This window comes from Erpetoichthys calabaricus, chromosome 7, assembly GCF_900747795.2.
Source record: "Erpetoichthys calabaricus chromosome 7, fErpCal1.3, whole genome shotgun sequence".
Classification (NCBI taxonomy): Eukaryota; Metazoa; Chordata; class Cladistia; order Polypteriformes; family Polypteridae; genus Erpetoichthys; species Erpetoichthys calabaricus.
In genome coordinates, this window is record NC_041400.2 from 4,807,639 (window position 1) to 4,825,080 (window position 17,442).

General features: G+C 42.9%; 1 protein-coding gene across 6 annotated transcripts in view; it reads left to right on the forward strand.

Annotated features, from left to right (window-relative positions):
• Positions 1 to 1,310: 1,310 nt before the first annotated feature.
• plppr1 (phospholipid phosphatase related 1) overlaps positions 1,311 to 17,442 on the forward strand; it is a 247,712-nt gene continuing 231,580 nt past the window's right edge. Inside the window, exon 1 of one of the 6 annotated variants that reach the window (XM_051929815.1) lies at positions 1,311 to 1,728. The gene's annotated coding sequence lies outside the window, so the exon portion shown is untranslated. The remainder of the gene's footprint in view (positions 1,729 to 17,442) is intronic. The other 5 variants (XM_051929813.1, XM_028805059.2, XM_028805060.2 and 2 more) reach the window with 5 other exon arrangements.

A 17,442-nucleotide genomic window follows, 5' to 3' on the forward strand; every position in this document is an offset into this window, starting at 1 on the left:
CTATCTATCTATCTATCTATCTATCTATCTATCTATCTATCTATCTATCTATCTATCTATCTATTTATCTATCTATCTATCTATCATATAATTCCTTTCAAAGTATCTATCTATCTAGCTATCTAATCCTGCCAATTACACTAAAATATCTATCATATAGTGCATTTCATAGTATCTATCTATCTATCTATCTATCTATCTATCTATCTATCTATCTATCTATCTATCTATCTATCTATCTATCTATCTTTCTAATCCTGCCAACTACACTAAAATATATATCATATAGTGCCTTTCATAGATAGATAGATAGATAGATAGATAGATAGATAGATAGATACTATATATACAGTATATAAAATTGAAAGTCTGTATGTTTCCTATGCAATCCTACAGCCTTTGACTAATCTGGACTCAGTTTCTCATACTTGTTCTCTAGTATAATATGGACACGGCAGACCACTTTGGAAGCCAAATTTTTGACCCTGGGAGTCCCAGTGTTTTTTTTTGGTGTGTGTGTTTTTCTCCTGTGGGCTATAGTTTGCACACACACTACTGCCACCTGCTGGCTTAGAGTACGTGAAACATCCGAACATAGTTTAGCCAGAGAAGCAGACAAAATGATCAGAGCTTAATAATACTTACCTGGGGAATGCTGTGTGTGCTGCTTCTGTCTACTGTAATATAAAATGGAGTATCTCACACTTTTGTGGGGTTCCTTCATATATGCGCACATATCACACACACACTGCTACAGCCAATTTAGCGTTGCCAATTCCCCTAACTTGCATGTCTTTGTACTGTGGGAGAAAATGCACATAATCAGAAGGAGAACATGCAACCTCCACGAAACAAGGACCCGGGACATGGACCCTGGTCTCCTTACTGCGAGGCTGCAGGGCTCTCACTCCGCCACTGTATATAATAAATCGGCTGCGTATAAATAACGTCAAATAAAAATAACGGAGCAAAGTGCAAATTAGAAAATACACGTGATAACCATGCAGGAAATGACCTAATTTAGATCTACTGGGTCTACAGAGGATGACATATTCTGCTATGTCCCCCAGTCTTTTTTTTTATTTCCCAAAGCCACTTGATTCAGATTAAATCATTCCTACAGTTGTTTAAACTGCAAGCCTTTATACTCGAGGCGCTCTAACCCTTCGGGCTTTTAGGACTGAAAACTCGATCTTTTAAATCACACGCCGGTGCAACTACCACACTGTGCCAAGGAGAGGATGTTCAACATCCGAGGAGTAAATGCAGACGGCGGTGGACACACTGGGCCAGTTCTGTTGTCTCTGCGTGTGTGCGTTTGTCCTATTTTCACAGCGTCTTGCCGTACAATAGCGCTGTAAGCCGCTCGGATGGCCATTTGTCCTCTCTCTCTCTCTCTCTCTCTCTCTCTCTCTCTCGACTGCGAGGTGCGTGCCACTGCGCGTCTCTGTAGGCGCGCACCCGACTCGCTCCGCCCCCTTCCACACTCGCTATTCACCCCCTTAAACAAACACGACATTCTCTAATCACAGATTCTAACTGTGTGGAATTAAAATAAATAAATAAATAAACTAAAAATATAACACAAAGAATTTTGTGGACCGCACACTTGGACCAAGGAGACCCTGGAGTAAAATGTAAAATTCTGGGATTTTTTACGTCGCTTCAGTCTGACATGCTGTCCCTCGTCAGAAGATAAGAAACAACTCCGTGAATACATTTTGTAAGGTAAGGGGGTGCTCGAGGTCTTGGGCAAACAGGGCAGTTATTATTATTATTGTTGCTGGGTTTTTTTTTTGCTATTGTTATTTTGGCTTGTTGTGTGTGCGCAATGTTACAGAAAGTTGATTTTGTTCAAGTGAGCTCCATTACGTTTCCCACGCTGTGAAGCGGCGTAGCCTGGAGCGCGGCGTGAGATCGGGAGCGACACTTTGTTCATTGTGACGGGAGAAGACGAAAGAATGGGGGGAAAAATACAGAGAGACCATGCGTGGCTTGTAAATATATGGAAGCATGTAAGCAGCGCGAGCGCCCACTCATCCAAATCGCTGTCGTTTTCCTGGATACCAACTGCGGTTTGGGACTTTGCCTTGGGCTCCGTGGGGGCACCGATTTGGGCAACAGCACCTGCGCGAGGTTACGAGAAGCAGGTGGAATTGTGCACAAGTGCGCCTTCTGCACGTCGTGTGTGTGTGGAGGGCATGTCGGCGTGTTTGGACCCCCCCCCCCCCTTTACTGAATGACACGCCGATCACCACTGGATACGGCATTCTAATGTAAAATATCACACCAGGGACCTGCTGGCGAAACAAGACTATCGATCCACGCCTTCAAATGAAGACGGATGGAGCCCCCCATATGTGGAAGGAGACTTCCAAGCCAAAGCTGAAATGGCCTTAATGTGCTTTTGTGATGGCAAATCGGCTCTGTACATTTTGCACAGCGAATCCGCGCAGGGAAAGGCGTGATTTGTGGGAGTACACGGCGTGCGTGTATACGAGGAAACGCACAAACACACACGCACGACATTATGGGTAGTGAGTCGGTGAGCGCGTATATAACAATAATCCGAATAATAATCATCGGAATACAGTATATAGTGTGCGTGTTCGTGTGAGCGACATCCTCGGTGCCTTTCTGGTTTATTTATTAATTTTTTGGTAACTATGCCAACGGTACTAGTCATATTTTCGATACTGTATTATTGTAATTTCGGTGCTGTAAGTAACATTTCATTGATATGAATTACTTGTATTTAAACTGTTAAAGTTTTACAGTCGGAAGAAATGATAGGAGTTGTGTATATTACGCTACGTCCGTGCGTCTCCTTCAGCAGATCGATCACGTCTCAGATATTCTCAAAACTTGCATAATCCATTTTGGGGCTCGTGCGTGGCGGCCGCAGGCATACGGCAGAATGGCAGGAACCAACCCTGGCCGAGATGCCACACCGTCACGTGGCTTACTCACGTAAATACCCACACGTGGCCAGTTTTGAGTTGCCAGATGCCTAATATGGCAGATAGAAAAAAAAAAGACGATAAACATAAACACACAGAGAGAGGGAGAGCTTGTAAACTACACACAGATTAGAACTATCCATCCATCCATTATCCAACCCTCTATATCTTAACTACAGGGTCACGGGGGTCCGCTGGAGCCAATCCCAGCCAACAGAGGGCGCAAGGCAGGAAACAAACCCCGGGCAGGGCGCCAGCCCACTGCAGGGCACACACACACCAAGCACACAGTACGGACAATTTAGGATCGGCAATGCACCTTTGGACTGTGGGAGGAAACCCACGCAGACATGGGGAGAACATGCAAACTCCACATAGGGAGGACCCGGGAAGCGAACCCAGTTCACCTTACTGCGAGGCAGCAGTGCTACCACTGCGCCATCGTAAAGGAGTTTCCATCCATCCATCCATTATCCAACCCACTATATCTTAACTACAGGGTCACAGGGGTCCGCTGGAGCCAATCCCAGCCAACAGAGGGCACAAGGCAGGAAACAAACCCCGGGCAGGGCGCCAGCCCACTGCAGGATTAGAACTATTACTACTTATTATTCGACTGATGCCTTTGTTCAGGGAGACTGGCAATATCTCAGATACACTTGGTTACATTTCATTTTTGTGTTTCCAATTGAAACACATGCAGGCAGGGCCATCTTAACGCATGGGCACACTGGGCAGTTGTCCCGAGGGGCCCCATGCTAATCTATGTATGTTGTGACTTGCTGAGTGGTTGTGTGGGCCCCAGTGCACTGCTTTGTCGGGGGCCAATAATGTTGTTAAGATGGCCCTGTGTGCAGGTAAACTGGCAGGTGACAGGGTGGGAGTATAGCAGGATTTGAACTGGCATCCTCAGGGGTTAAAATCCAGTGCATTAACCACTAGAACACACTTAGGTCAGTAACAAAGTTAAACTTACTGTAGTGTATTATATAGCATTTTCAATCTATGTGAACAAACCCGAGATGCCGGGCCCAAAGACAGGGTGCCACCATGCCACCCCACGTTCCTGTACTGTATTATATTAGAGCATAACATTCTTAAACATTCCTGATTCAATTTAGGATTGCAGAGGCTTTGAACGTATCCCACCAGCAGTGAATACAAGGCAGGAACCAGGCCATCCAAGGACTCATTCACACACACACACACACACACACACACCATGACCCACTTTAAAATCACTAATTAATTTAACATGCCTACCACTGAAAATGTGGAAGAAAACTCACTGAGTCACAGGCAGAATGTGCAAACGGACAGCGTTTGGGAATGGGAGACCCTGAATCTGTAAGGTGGTAGTGCCTTTCTTATTATAGTATACTGCAGTATAGAATATAATATAATATCTATCCATCCATTTTCTAAATGCGCTCTATCCTAGGCATTGCTGCGGGAAGTTGGAGTTTATCCTAACAAGCACAGGGCACAAGGTAGAAGAAATCCATTGATCAGGACTCCAGTCCATCACAGAGTAAACACACAGAGACACAAACACACACACCACATACACACACTAGGACCAATTTAGTATTGTCAATACACCTAAACTATGGGAGAAAACAGAAAATCCTGAGGAAATCCATGGGGAGAACATGCAAACTGCACACATGGAGGACTTGGGATGTGAACAATATAATATAATATAATATAATATAATATAATAATATTTCTAAAACACGCTGAACCCAGTCCCTGGATAGGATGCTAGTCCATTGCAGGACACACTGTCACTCACACAAAGGTGATGATTTGGACTCACCAGTTAAACTAATTTACACATCATTGAGGATGAGTGAGGAAAACTGGAATGCCAGGAGAAAAGCCCACTCAACCACGGGAAGAACACAAAGACTCCAGATGGATGCTATTAATACAATTCAGGATGCTGGATCTTTGAGGTCGCACAACTGCCCTGTTGCATCACTCATTTTATTTGTTCTATTTTACCATACCATTTTCTAAGTCCCTTTAATCTTGAGCAGGTTCTCAGGGGACTGGAGTCTGTCCCAGCAGGCACAGGGTTCATAGCAGGAACAATCACCTGGACAGGCCACCAGTCCATTGCAGGGCAACACATTGACTCACACACACACACACACACACACACACACACACACACACTTGACCCAATTTAGTGTTACCACTGTAGGAGGAAACTGGAGCACTTGGAGAAAACCCATGCAGATACAGGGAGAACATGCAAACTCTATGCAGGGGGGACCCTCATCTCCTAAATGGGAGGCAGTAGTGCTACCACTGTACCACCCTGTATTATATTATATTATATTACATCCTATCCTATCCTGATATTGTTCCTGCCTTGTGCCTGATACTTGCTAGGATTGGCTTCATCATCCCTTCTACCTTCCTCTGCATAACTCAGTTTGGAAGATGAGTGGATGAATTATAACATAACTTAAAAAACAGCAATATACCTTTAAAATGCCTCACTGGGACTGCTCTCTTTTCTTTAGGCAAGTCAGAAGTTTCTCTTCATTTTTATGAAATTCTCTTGCATGTATTTGAGGGGGAGGATTGTGCTTCTGTAAGAGGATAAATTTCCCTCTTGGGATAAGTAAAGTACTGTCTATCAATCTATTATATAACACCTTATCTATCCATCTATCATATAGTGTCTTTCATATCTATCTATCGTGCATTTCATATATATTATATAGTGTCTTTCATATCTATCTGTCTATCCATCTATCTATTATATAGTGCCTTTCATATCTATCTATCTATCTATCTATCTATCTATCTATCTATCTATCTATCTATCTATCTATCTATCGTGCATTTCATATATATTATATAGTGCCTTTCATATCTATCTATCCATTTTCCAACTCGCTGAATCCAAACACAGGGTCACAGGGGTCTGCTGGAGCCAATCCCAGCCAACACAGGGCACAAGGCAGGAACCAGTCCCGGGCAGGGTGCCAACCCACCGCAGGACACACACACACACACCAAGCACACATTAGGGCCAATTTAGAATCGCCAATCCACCTAACCTGCATGTCTTTGGACTGTGGGAGGAAACTGGAGCGCCCGGAAGAAACCCACGCAGACACGGGGAGAACATGCAAACTCCACGCAGGGAGGACCCGGGAAACGAACACCCAGGTCTCCTAACTGCGAGGCAGCAGCGCTACCCACTGTGCCACCGTGCCGCCCCATCTATCCATCTATCTATTATATAGTGCCTTTCATATCTATCTATCTAGTGCATTTCATGTCTATCTATCATATTCCCAGATCTGCTTAATCCAATTCAGGTCCTAGCAAGAACTGACCTTGACTTGGGAATTTCAGAGCCCACTTAGAAGCACCCACTCACACACCCACAGTTAAGCAGGAGACAATTTGCAGTCACCAGTTAACTGACTTCACACATTTTTCATAATGTGGGAAGGCAACTGGAATACCCAGAGGAAATCTTGCACAGTCCTGGGGAGAACATACGTCAAAGTCAGGATGGTGGGACTATGGAGTGGCAACACTGTCTGCTTTGCTATTATTATATTATATTATATTATATTATATTATATTATATTATATTATATTATCCATCCATCCATTTTCCAGCCCTCTGAATCCTAACACAGGGTCACAGGGGTCTGCTGGAGCCAATCCCAGCCAACACAGGGCACAAGGCAGGAAACAAACCCCGGGCAGGGTGCCAGCCCACCGCAGGACACACACACACACACACACACATACACCAAGCACACACTAGGAACAATTTCAGATCGCCGATGTACTTAACCTGCATGTCTTTGGACTGTGGGAGAAAACCCACGTAGACACGGGGAGAACATGCAAACTCCACGCAGGGAGGACCCAGGAAGCAAACCCAAGTGTCCTTATTGCCAGGCAGCAGCGCAACCCACTGTGCCACTGTGTTGCCCATTATATTATATTATATTATATATAAACTAGCTGTGTAAGCCCATGCTGTAAAAAGCCTGGGGTCCTAGAAACTATTGAAATTGTCAGAAAAAAACTGAAATGTAGAGATGTCAGGTAATTAAAAGGAATGACTCGGGGCGTCTCTCGCTCTCCTAGGAGGATTCGTTTTGTTGATGTGCTCACCTCGCTTGTGTTTTAAGCGGCTAAGCGAGTGTCTCTTATGAGGTTTCGTTTTGCTGACGTGCTCGCCTCACTTGTATATTTTCCTTAAGCGAGTTTCTTTCTGTTTCCTCAGAGGTGGAGCCCTTACCCTGACTGCACCTCTCACTTCCGGGTTGGACAGACACACACACTTCCACATGTAGACATTTATATATTATTATATTATATTATATTATATTATATTATATTATATTATATTATATTATATTATATTATATTATATTATATTATATTATATTATATTATACATCTACAGTATCTATCTATTGATTTTTTAAACCTGCCTATCCAGAGTGGGGTCATGGGGCCCATCCCAGCAAGCATCAGACACAATGCAGGAACAATCCATGGACAAGACACCAGTCCGTCAGAGGGTGAACACACAAACACACACACACGCACACACGCACAAACTGCAGGGCCCAACTTTGCATCATCAAGCCACCTAACTGTATTATATTTTATTTCACCTTGTAGTTAATCGTTGCCATAAATGTCTGAGTTCCCTAAAGATGCCAAAGTGGCTCTTCAGAGCGATGCCATTAAGGGGCTCCATTTTAGGGTTCCTAAAGAAACGGACTGCTTGTAGGATTAAGAGCGAGCGTTTATTCCTTTAGGTTGGTATCATAAAGAGCTATGAACAGACGACGGCAGGTTAGCGAAGTCCCCGAGGATTCCTGATTTTTACCGTCACTCGGGCTCAGTTCTGATTTTCTGGACCCGTTAGTTTCCTCCTACGTGGTCTTGTTATACATTCAAGTTTTCTAATTTATGCAAATGTTGGGTTACTTTTTCAAAGCCCACATAATGAATGTTGTAAGTGTAAAAAGAAAACAAAAACAAAATGGTTCTTTGCTAAGCGCTGGTTCAATGAAGAACCACACAACCCAGCAGAGTGCCATTTCAGAGCCATTTATTTTTAGGAGCCTAGGGCCCTTTTTTCTTTTTCTTTTGATATTACTCTATCATTTGCTTGAGAAGTGTGATTTGTTCTTACTATTATTATTCTGGTTTAATTGGACTTACCGATCACATTCCATTAAGTAAAATTCGGCTTAGTTAAGGGCACAGTCAGGGCATCACTCCGCTAGACAGACAAACTGCAGGCCTTGGGATTCTCAGCGCCGACCGTCTCACTTTCTCCACAGTTGAGCTTTCATAACTCGGTTTGCCAGTTCACACTGAAATGGTGGACAGACGCCCACTTCAAGCTGCTCATTCGTTTCCCACTCTTCAGTGTCAGTTTTGGTGCTTAAAGCCACCTGGTGTTTCAGGTGGGTTAGACGCACCGATCACGCGGCTCTGATGCCCGTCCTTATTGTAACAGAATGAATTCACGTCTTACACGCCACCATGCTGGCTGCAGACTGTAAGAGTTGGGCTTCTTGCCCGTTCTTCATTTGGGAGCTGGCTCAGGGGATGCGGCAGGCATTTGGGGATTGGCACGAGCACAAGAGGAGTGATGAGCACTGCGTGAAGGGATCAGGCGTTTGGCATGTGAAGAATATGTGGAGCTGGGATTGAAACCGGTAAGTGACAGATTTTTAAGACACGTCCCCAGGCGGACACTGGGCGCGACCCGGAGCGAGTCATTTAACCTTCTTGAGTTATAAAAGAAAATAAAAAATAAAAACTGTGTTCATGGTCACTTGTGAGAGGCGCTTCCTGATGAGGTGTGCCAGACGTGCCGTGGAGGGGCTGCGCTGTCACTGCTGCTATGGACGAGACAAAAAAAAAAAGATGGCAGCACAGACTCGGCCTGTGAGCCTGAAGTGGAGAAAATTAAATTCAGTCCACTCCATCCACTTGATTTCTACTATCATTTAACCTTTCTGGGCACTAGTTAGGTTAGGCTTAGGGTTAGCAGGGGAGTATTAGAACACTCTGGACGAGAGCAGGCCATTCAGCCCAGCAAAGCTCACCAGTCCTCTCCACTTCATTCTTCTGTAAAAACATCAAGTTGACTTTTGAAAGTCCCTAAAGTCTTACTGTCCACCACACTACTTGGTCACTTGTTCCATGTGCCTGTGGTTCTCAATGTGAAGAAAAACTTCCTCATGTTTGTGTGAAATTAACTCTTAACAAGTTTCCAGCTGTGTCCCTATGTTCTGCATGAACTCATTTTAAAGTCGCTGCCTCGATCCACTGGACTGATTCCCTTCATAATTTAATGCACTTCAGTCAGGTCTCCTCTTCATCTTCTTTTGATTAAACTCTAAAGGCTCAGCTCTTTCAGCCTGTCTTCATAACTCATCCTCTGTAGTCCTGGACTCAGTCTCGTCGATCATCTCTGGACCTTCTCTAGTGCTGTTATGTTCTTTTTGTAGCCTGGAGACCAAAACTGCACCCAGGACTCCAGATGAGGCCTCACCAGTGTGTTTATATATATATATATGTATATATATATATATATATATATATATATATATATATATATATATATATATATATATATATATATATATATATATATATACACAGTATATATAAATAAATATCTGCTCTCTATAAAAAATCCTAAGTCTAAAAGTACAGTACAACGATTTTGTGCAACGATTTTATGTGACATTTTTCTGTCACCTTTTATGTCACGCTTTAAATTGGGCTTATTTTAAAACCTACATATATACTGTATGTTTGGTATCTTTCTTTTCAGAATTTATCGAACTTTAATGTGATGTTGTTAGACTTTCAGATTCTTATTCTGTTTTTAAATTATAAACTAAAGTTGTGGTTTTCCATGATTTTTCCTGTTATTAAATGAGTCATTTTTTAAAAAAAAAAAGTTTTTTTAATCTATAAGAATGTCAGTTAAAATGAACAGAGCGTTTATTTAGTCTGTCACTCATCGAGCTAAGTGGACCTCAGTTTAATGGGAATACTCCAATCAGTAAGAGAGAAAATATTTTATTCTCATTTCATGATTTTTACTCCGTTTAAATAATAATTAATTTTTCTTTTACATATTTACAGAAGGGCGGCACGGTGGCGCAGTGGGTAGCGCTGCTGCCTCGCAGTTGGGAGATCTGGGGACCTGGGTTCGCTTCCCGGGTCCTCCCTGCGTGGAGTTTGCATGTTCTCCCCGTGTCTGCGTGGGTTTCCTCTGGGGGCTCCGGTTTCCTCCCACAGTCCAAAGACATACAGGTTAGGTGGATTGGCGATTCTAAATTGGCCCTAGTGTGTGCTTGGTGTGTTTGTGTGTGTCCTGTGGTGGGTTGGCACCCTGCCCGGGATTGTTTCCTGCCTTGTGCCCTGTGTTGGCTGGGATTGGCTCCAGCAGACCCCCGTGACCCTGTGTTCGGATTCAGCGGGTTGGAAAATGGATGGATGGATATTTACAGAATTTTGTGATTTTGATTCCAATAAATAATAAAAAAAATTGAAATGTTGAGATGTCAGGTACTAAATAGGAACTACTCTGAGCATCTCTCTACAAGAAGGATTCGTTTGGCCGATGTGCTCGTATTGCTTGTGTTATTAGCGACTAAGCAAGTTTCTGTTTCCTCAGATGTGGAGCCTCTACTCCGACTCCACCGCTCACTTCCAGGCTAGACAGACAGACTTCCACTCACAGACAGACACCTTTCTACCATTCCAGGTTATCCACTGGACCTGAACTGCTTAAATTTCATTTTTTTTTCTTAGTTTTATTAAAATCAAATAACATTCCATACAATGAAGTAAAATTTAACAAAGTTAGGATTGAAACAAATCAACCCACACCCATGAGAATGAGAGCTAGGCCAACAGAGTAAAACTTGAATAATAGTAAAAATAAGTAAATGAATAAAAATAAATAGAGTAAAAAAAGAGGTGAGAAAATCCACTTCCTCGATGCTTTAAAAGCTTATTCTAAAATCTGAGCTGCTTAAATTTCAATGAAATCTGGATATTTATTGTTGTGAGCAGGATTGTCAGAGATGGCAAAAGGGTGACAGGCCTCCAAATGCTCCACAAAAGACTTGACTGACCATTGCCAGGTGATGCCTCCTTGTCCTTTCCTGAAAAAGCTTCACCCTAATGGAACTTAATCCCAAATCCAGTGACCTGCTTTAGGTATTGCAGGCCCAAAAGGGAATTTTGCCTTAAAATGAGTATAAATGTCTCACAATCTGGCCAAAGGCCCCACCAGGAGAAGGCTGGAAGTTAACCTTCCACTTGTACACAAAGAGGGCAGCTAAATCTTTAGAAATATTAGAAGGAATGGAAAAATACAAGCATAAATGGGCAAAAAAATAAGTTTTCTAAAATTCTGTCCTAAACAAGCAAGTCCCAATACAAACCTCAAAAGCAAAACTCAAATAACAGAGCAAAAAATGAATATAAAAATGAAGAAAAACAATACTTACAGTAAAACTCCAATACTCAACTGCTGCCTCTCGCTTCTGACTGGAATAAATAGCCAGAAGGAGGAGCCAAGAGCTTTGACACTGTGGTGGCCCCGCCTCCTGGGGGCTCCACCCACAAAGCACTGCTGCAGAGACACATTTAAAGGGAACAGAACACAAATTAGAACAGTAGAACAATCCGGACAAGAGCAGGCCATTCAGCCCAGCAAAGCTCTCCAGTCCTATCCATTTAATTGTTCTAATTAAAACAAGTCGAGTTTTGTAAGTCCCTAAAGTCTTACAGTTTACCACGCTGTTTGTTAGCTTATTCTAAGTGTCTTTGGTTCCCTTTGTAAATGATAAATGAAGTCAGCAAAAACAGCAAAAAGCATGGAAAATAATAACTCTATAAAATATGCATGCATTCATATTGATACATAAACATATACAGTTATATGAAAACGTTTGGGAACCCCTCTTAATTCTTTGGATTTTTGTTTCTCATTGGTTGAGCTTTCAAAGTAGCAACTTCCTTTTAATATACGACATGCCTTATGGACACAGTAGGATTTCAGCAGAAAATATGCAATATGCATCATAACAAAATTAGACAGGTGCATAAATGTGGGCACCCCAACAGAGATGTGACATCAATACTTAGTTGAGCCTCCTTTTGTTAATCTAACACCTCTCGACGCTGTCCTCCTATAGCCTCTGATGAGTGTCTGATTCTGGATGGAGGTATTGTTCACCATTCTTCATACAAAATCTCTCCAGTTCAGTTCAATTTGATGGACAGCCTGCTTCAAATCATCCCATAGATCTTTGATGATATTCAAGTCAGGGGACTGTGACGGCCATTCCAGGACATTGTACTTCTCCTTCTGCATAAATGCCTTTGTAGATTTCCAACTGTGTTTTGGGTCATTGTCTTGTTGGAATATCCAACCCCTGCGTAACTTCAACTTTGTGACTGATGCTTGAACATTATCCTGAAGTATTTGTTGATATTGGGTTGAATTCATCCAACCCTCGACTTTAACAAGGACCCCAGCCCCTGAACTAACCACACAGCCCCACAGCATGATGGAACCTCCACCAAATTTGACAGTAGGTAGCAGGTGTTTTTCTTGGAATGCGGTGTTCTTCTTCTGCTTTTTGTTCTGACCAAATAACTCCATTTTTGTCTCATCAGTCCAAAGCACTTTGTTCCCAAATGAATCTGGCTTGTCTAAATGAGCATTGGCAAACAACAAGCGACTCTGTTTGTGGCGTGAGTGCAGAAAGGGCTTCTTTCTCATCGCCCTGCCATACAGATGTTTGAATTGTAGAACGATGTACAGATGTACCATCTGCAACAGATGTTCTTGCAGGTCTTTGGAGGTGATCTGTGGTTGTCTGTCACCATTCTCACAATCCTGCACATATGCCACTCCTGTATTTTTCTTGGCCTGCCAGACCTGCTGGGTTTAACAGCAACTGTGCCTGTGGCCTTCCATGTCCTGATGACATTCCTTACAGTTACAGAAACTGACAATTTAAACCTCTGAGATGGCTTTTTGTAGCCTTCCCCTAAACCAGGAGACTCAACAATCTTTGTTTTCAGATCTTTGGAGAGTTGCTTTGAGGATCCCATGCTGTCACTCTTCAGAGGAGAGTCAAAGGGAAGGAAGCCCAACTTGTAATTGACCACCTTAAATCCCTTTATATCTCATGATTGGACACACCTGTCTATGAAGGCTTCACGAGCTCATCACACCAATCAGCATTGAGCAGTGACAGGCATTCAAATCAGCACAATGACAAGGGGACCCACATTTGTGCACAGCCAGTTTTTCACATTTGATTTAATTTCATACAACTAAATACTGCATCACTAAAAATCTTTGTTCAGAAAACACCGCAGTACTCCTAGGAAATGAAAGACATACCACTGTTATCTTTATTGTTGAAAGGAGAGTCAATTATTATGCAGGCTGAGAGGGGCTCCCAAACTTTTTCATATGGCTGTATACATTGTCCTCCATAATGTTTGGGACAAAGACGTATTTTTCCTTGATTTACCCCTCTTCTCCACAGTTGTAAAATGACAAATCGAGCAATTCTGACGTGATTAAATTGCACATTGCAGTCTTTCATTTAAGAGGGATTTGCAGACATTTTGGACACAACATGTTAAAATGACAACACTTTACACGCCAGTAAATCTTCACTATCCGCAGATTTGGTTGTTGTGGATTCACTTAGGCGCAGTTATAAAAGTGTAACCCAATTCACAACATCCGCTTCTCTCCATGCACGAAAAAAAATTCCGAGAGGTCCATCGTACACCAGCAGCTAAATGTGACATTGGTTAATGACATGTTTGTGGTGGCTCTGAGGTAGGGATTTGCACTGGTAATTGGAAGGTTGCCGGTTCGAATCCTGTAAAAGCCAAAAGTGACTCTACTTCGTTGGGCCTTTGAGCGAGGCCCTTAACCTGCAATTGTTTTGTCCTGAGGGTGACGTTAATCTGCATCTGGCCCTGCTTGTAGGCCATCCAACCTGCAGGGAAAGACCTGGGGTAGTTGGTGGCAGATCTGGCACTCCAGCCACCATTAAAAACCTCACACAGGTTCCATTCTATTACATGGTTGCACTCAGGTCCTAATCTGGGATCCTGAGTTGGTTTGTTATGTGGTGGGGTGGGTGCAGCAATGCGCCATATCAGTGCCTGCTCCTAACCTCTCTCTCTCTCTATGACCAGTAAACCACCGATTCTCTAAAGAATCCAAGAATGGCAATTACTTTCTCCAATCTTTGAAGGGATGTAAGATCATGGAGGGTGGGAGCGTCCTGGGAAAGTTTTCATTTAATGAAATAAATATATTTGCAGTAAAGCTGTTTCTTTTTGGAGCCGTGACTCCTTTGGTTCTGGTGTTTGAGAAGCGCATTGTAGGCGCCTTCGTTCATTGTTTTTATCTATGCAGTCTCGTTTTTGTTTTTCTATGGGTGTGTTGTTAGCTAGACGTCGTTTGCTGTTAGGAATCATAATTGAACTTACTTTTAACACTGAATTACCTTAATGTGATTCAAATAAGCCACACTGACAGCTGCCACACTGAGTGCTGGCACAGTGGAGTAGAGCACACTGACTGGTGGCACTTTGTAGTGGAGTAGCTGCTGGTACTGTGGATTGGAAAACACTGACCTCTGGCACTGTGGAGTAGCTGACTGCTGGCACTGTCAGTAGTCACCACTACCTCAAGTTTAAATACATACACATATATAGATAGACGCTGAATTCACTGTGTTTCCCAGTAGACACGATACATCAGCCTTATTGCGAGTGGCAAAAGTGCCATTTAAACTAATACAGGTAGACGTGGACACCGGGTTTTCTGATGAAAAAACAATAACGCTTAAAACAGTATCGTTTACATACGACAGATTTTGGCGAATCGTTTAAATGCAATTTTTTATATCCATTTATACACTAATAATGGCAATTATTAAATAATAATAATATAATTATTATTAACCATTCTTCCCATATAAGTAACATTTCTCAGACTGCCTTCTTCTATCTTCAAAACATTTCCAGACTTTGTCTTGTTCTTACGCAACACAGTACTGAAGTATTGTTCAATGCCCGAGTCACATCACGTATAGATTAATGTAATGCTATTCTATCTGGCATCCCACAAAAACTTATCAATCGCTTAGAACTTCTTCAAAATTCTGCTGCCATGATAATATCCTGCTGTTGTAAATCCACTGAACATATTACACCGATTCTCTCTCAACTTCACTGGCTCCCTGTTAACTACCGATTACATTACTAAATACCGCTCTTAACATTTAAAGCTCTCCACAGCCTCACTGATCTCCTCCAGACTTACACTCCTCTCGCTCACTCAGATCTTGTAATTCGAGAGTATTCAGTCTGGCAATATGGCGCAGCCTTAGTTTGTGGAAGACAGACACAACTAAAGACATGAGCATAAAATGATGGTGGTCAATTTCAAACTGTGTTTCCTCAATGTGCTACTTGAGAAAAAACATCATCAAGTTTGAGAAATATTAACAGCTAACAACAATCTACATAGTTAGTGACTAAATACGTTTAGCCAAAACGTTGTTTGGAGGCTCACTTGAGCACATAAATGCATAGCTTTCCTAGCTTAGCCTGGCTTAGCTAAAGTAAAGATTATAAAATGGGATTTTCTAATGGGCAAATATAACCAAAACAATTGTTCAGCTTTACCTATGAAATGTAATCCCCTGTGATCTGGTGTGGAGCGTCCAGCGGTTTGTACAATCCCAAGCAGCACATTATTCATTACTTCACTCGCAAGCACAGCAGTGCCATTCGCAATATGGTGGCGACGTTGACGTACGATTCTGCTAGTCATGAGGTGTCTAGTTATTCTATGTCAATGTTTAAATATGTCACCATGGCAACTTGTTGGCGTACACGCTTTACGTCAAGTTTAGTTTCCACGTTGTGTTGTGTTGTTTGGGCGGCACTTACTGACTTTGGGAAGCCGCTGGGTTTGACTGTTGGGCGCTGTGCGAGTGCGCGTGCGCTTTTGGCACGGGTTGCGTCTGGCGTCCGTGTATATATACAACCTTCATAAACATTACTAAACGAAGGTTTTATATGCGGTGGTGTGCGCGTTCGGACGGCGGTTGTATTGTGACCTGAAGTTTAGTTTACAGGTTGTGTTGTGTTGCTTGGGCGCTACCTACTGAGTCTGGGAAGACGCTGGGTTTGACTCTGGGGCACTGAGTCGCAGTGCGCATGCGCTTCGATGCGTCCTGCGACCTTCGTTTAGTAATATAGATACCCTCTCTACACTGAATGGACCAAAAAGAGTCTCACCTTTGCCTTTACTATTGAACCCCCTTTCACGATGACGACTGAAGCTTGCCTTTCTTCCTCACGAATGAAGAATTTCCAGTAAGCGCGGGTCATATACTCATACAGATGAACTCCCCTGCCCTTTGCACACTCTGCCCATTCTGATGATTTTGTGAGGTCCTCAGAACTGCCCAGCTGGGGTCACTCGCTGCCTTTAGCAGAGCACCTAGAAGTCAATCGAATTTGACTACTGATGAAGCAAAGGTTTCAATTTCAATTCTTTATTGTCATGTGTACAAGTGCCATGTACAATGAAATGTTTGCTTGCATGTGCCCCCGCAGACAGTGAACACAGACAAAAAAAAACATACACACAATAAGTTTATGAATATAAATAAGTAAATAAATAAAACCAGAATCCTAGGAATAAATAGAGACAGTGACAGAAGTATACGTGCAGGTAGCAGTGGAGGTGACACAAGATTACTGATTGTTCATGAATCTGATTGCAGTTGGGTAGAAACTGTTCCTGTACCAGGAGGTGCCCATCTGAATGGACTTTAGTCGCTTCCCAGATGTGGAGGAGGGTGAAAAGTGACAGTGCAGGGTGGCTGGGGTCCCGCCTGATACGCTTCACTTTCCTGAGACAGCGTGTAGTGTGGATGTCATGGATCTCAGGGAGCTGTGTGCCCGTGATCTGCTGTGCTGTATTCACCACCCGCTGCGGAGCTCTGAGCAGTTGCTGTACCAGGATGTGATGCATCATGTCAGGATGGATTCCGCAGTCCACCCGTAGAATCTGCACAGGGTTGTGGGGGACATCCAGGCCTTACTCAGTCTCCTGAGGAAGTAGAGGCATTGTTGGGCTTTCTTGACTACTGCCACAGTGTGACTTGACCATTTAAGGCACAGGTGTCAAACTCCAGGCCTGGAGGGCCGCAGTGGCTGCAGGTTTTCATTCTAACCTTTTTCATAACAAGTGACCAGTTTTCACTGCTAATTAACTTCTCTTCTTTAGCCCTGTTTCAAGGATTCAGTCCCCTGAATTGATTCTTTTCTTCATTAACTGACAGCCAAACAGAAATTAGACGTGAAACGAGCCAACAGATGACCA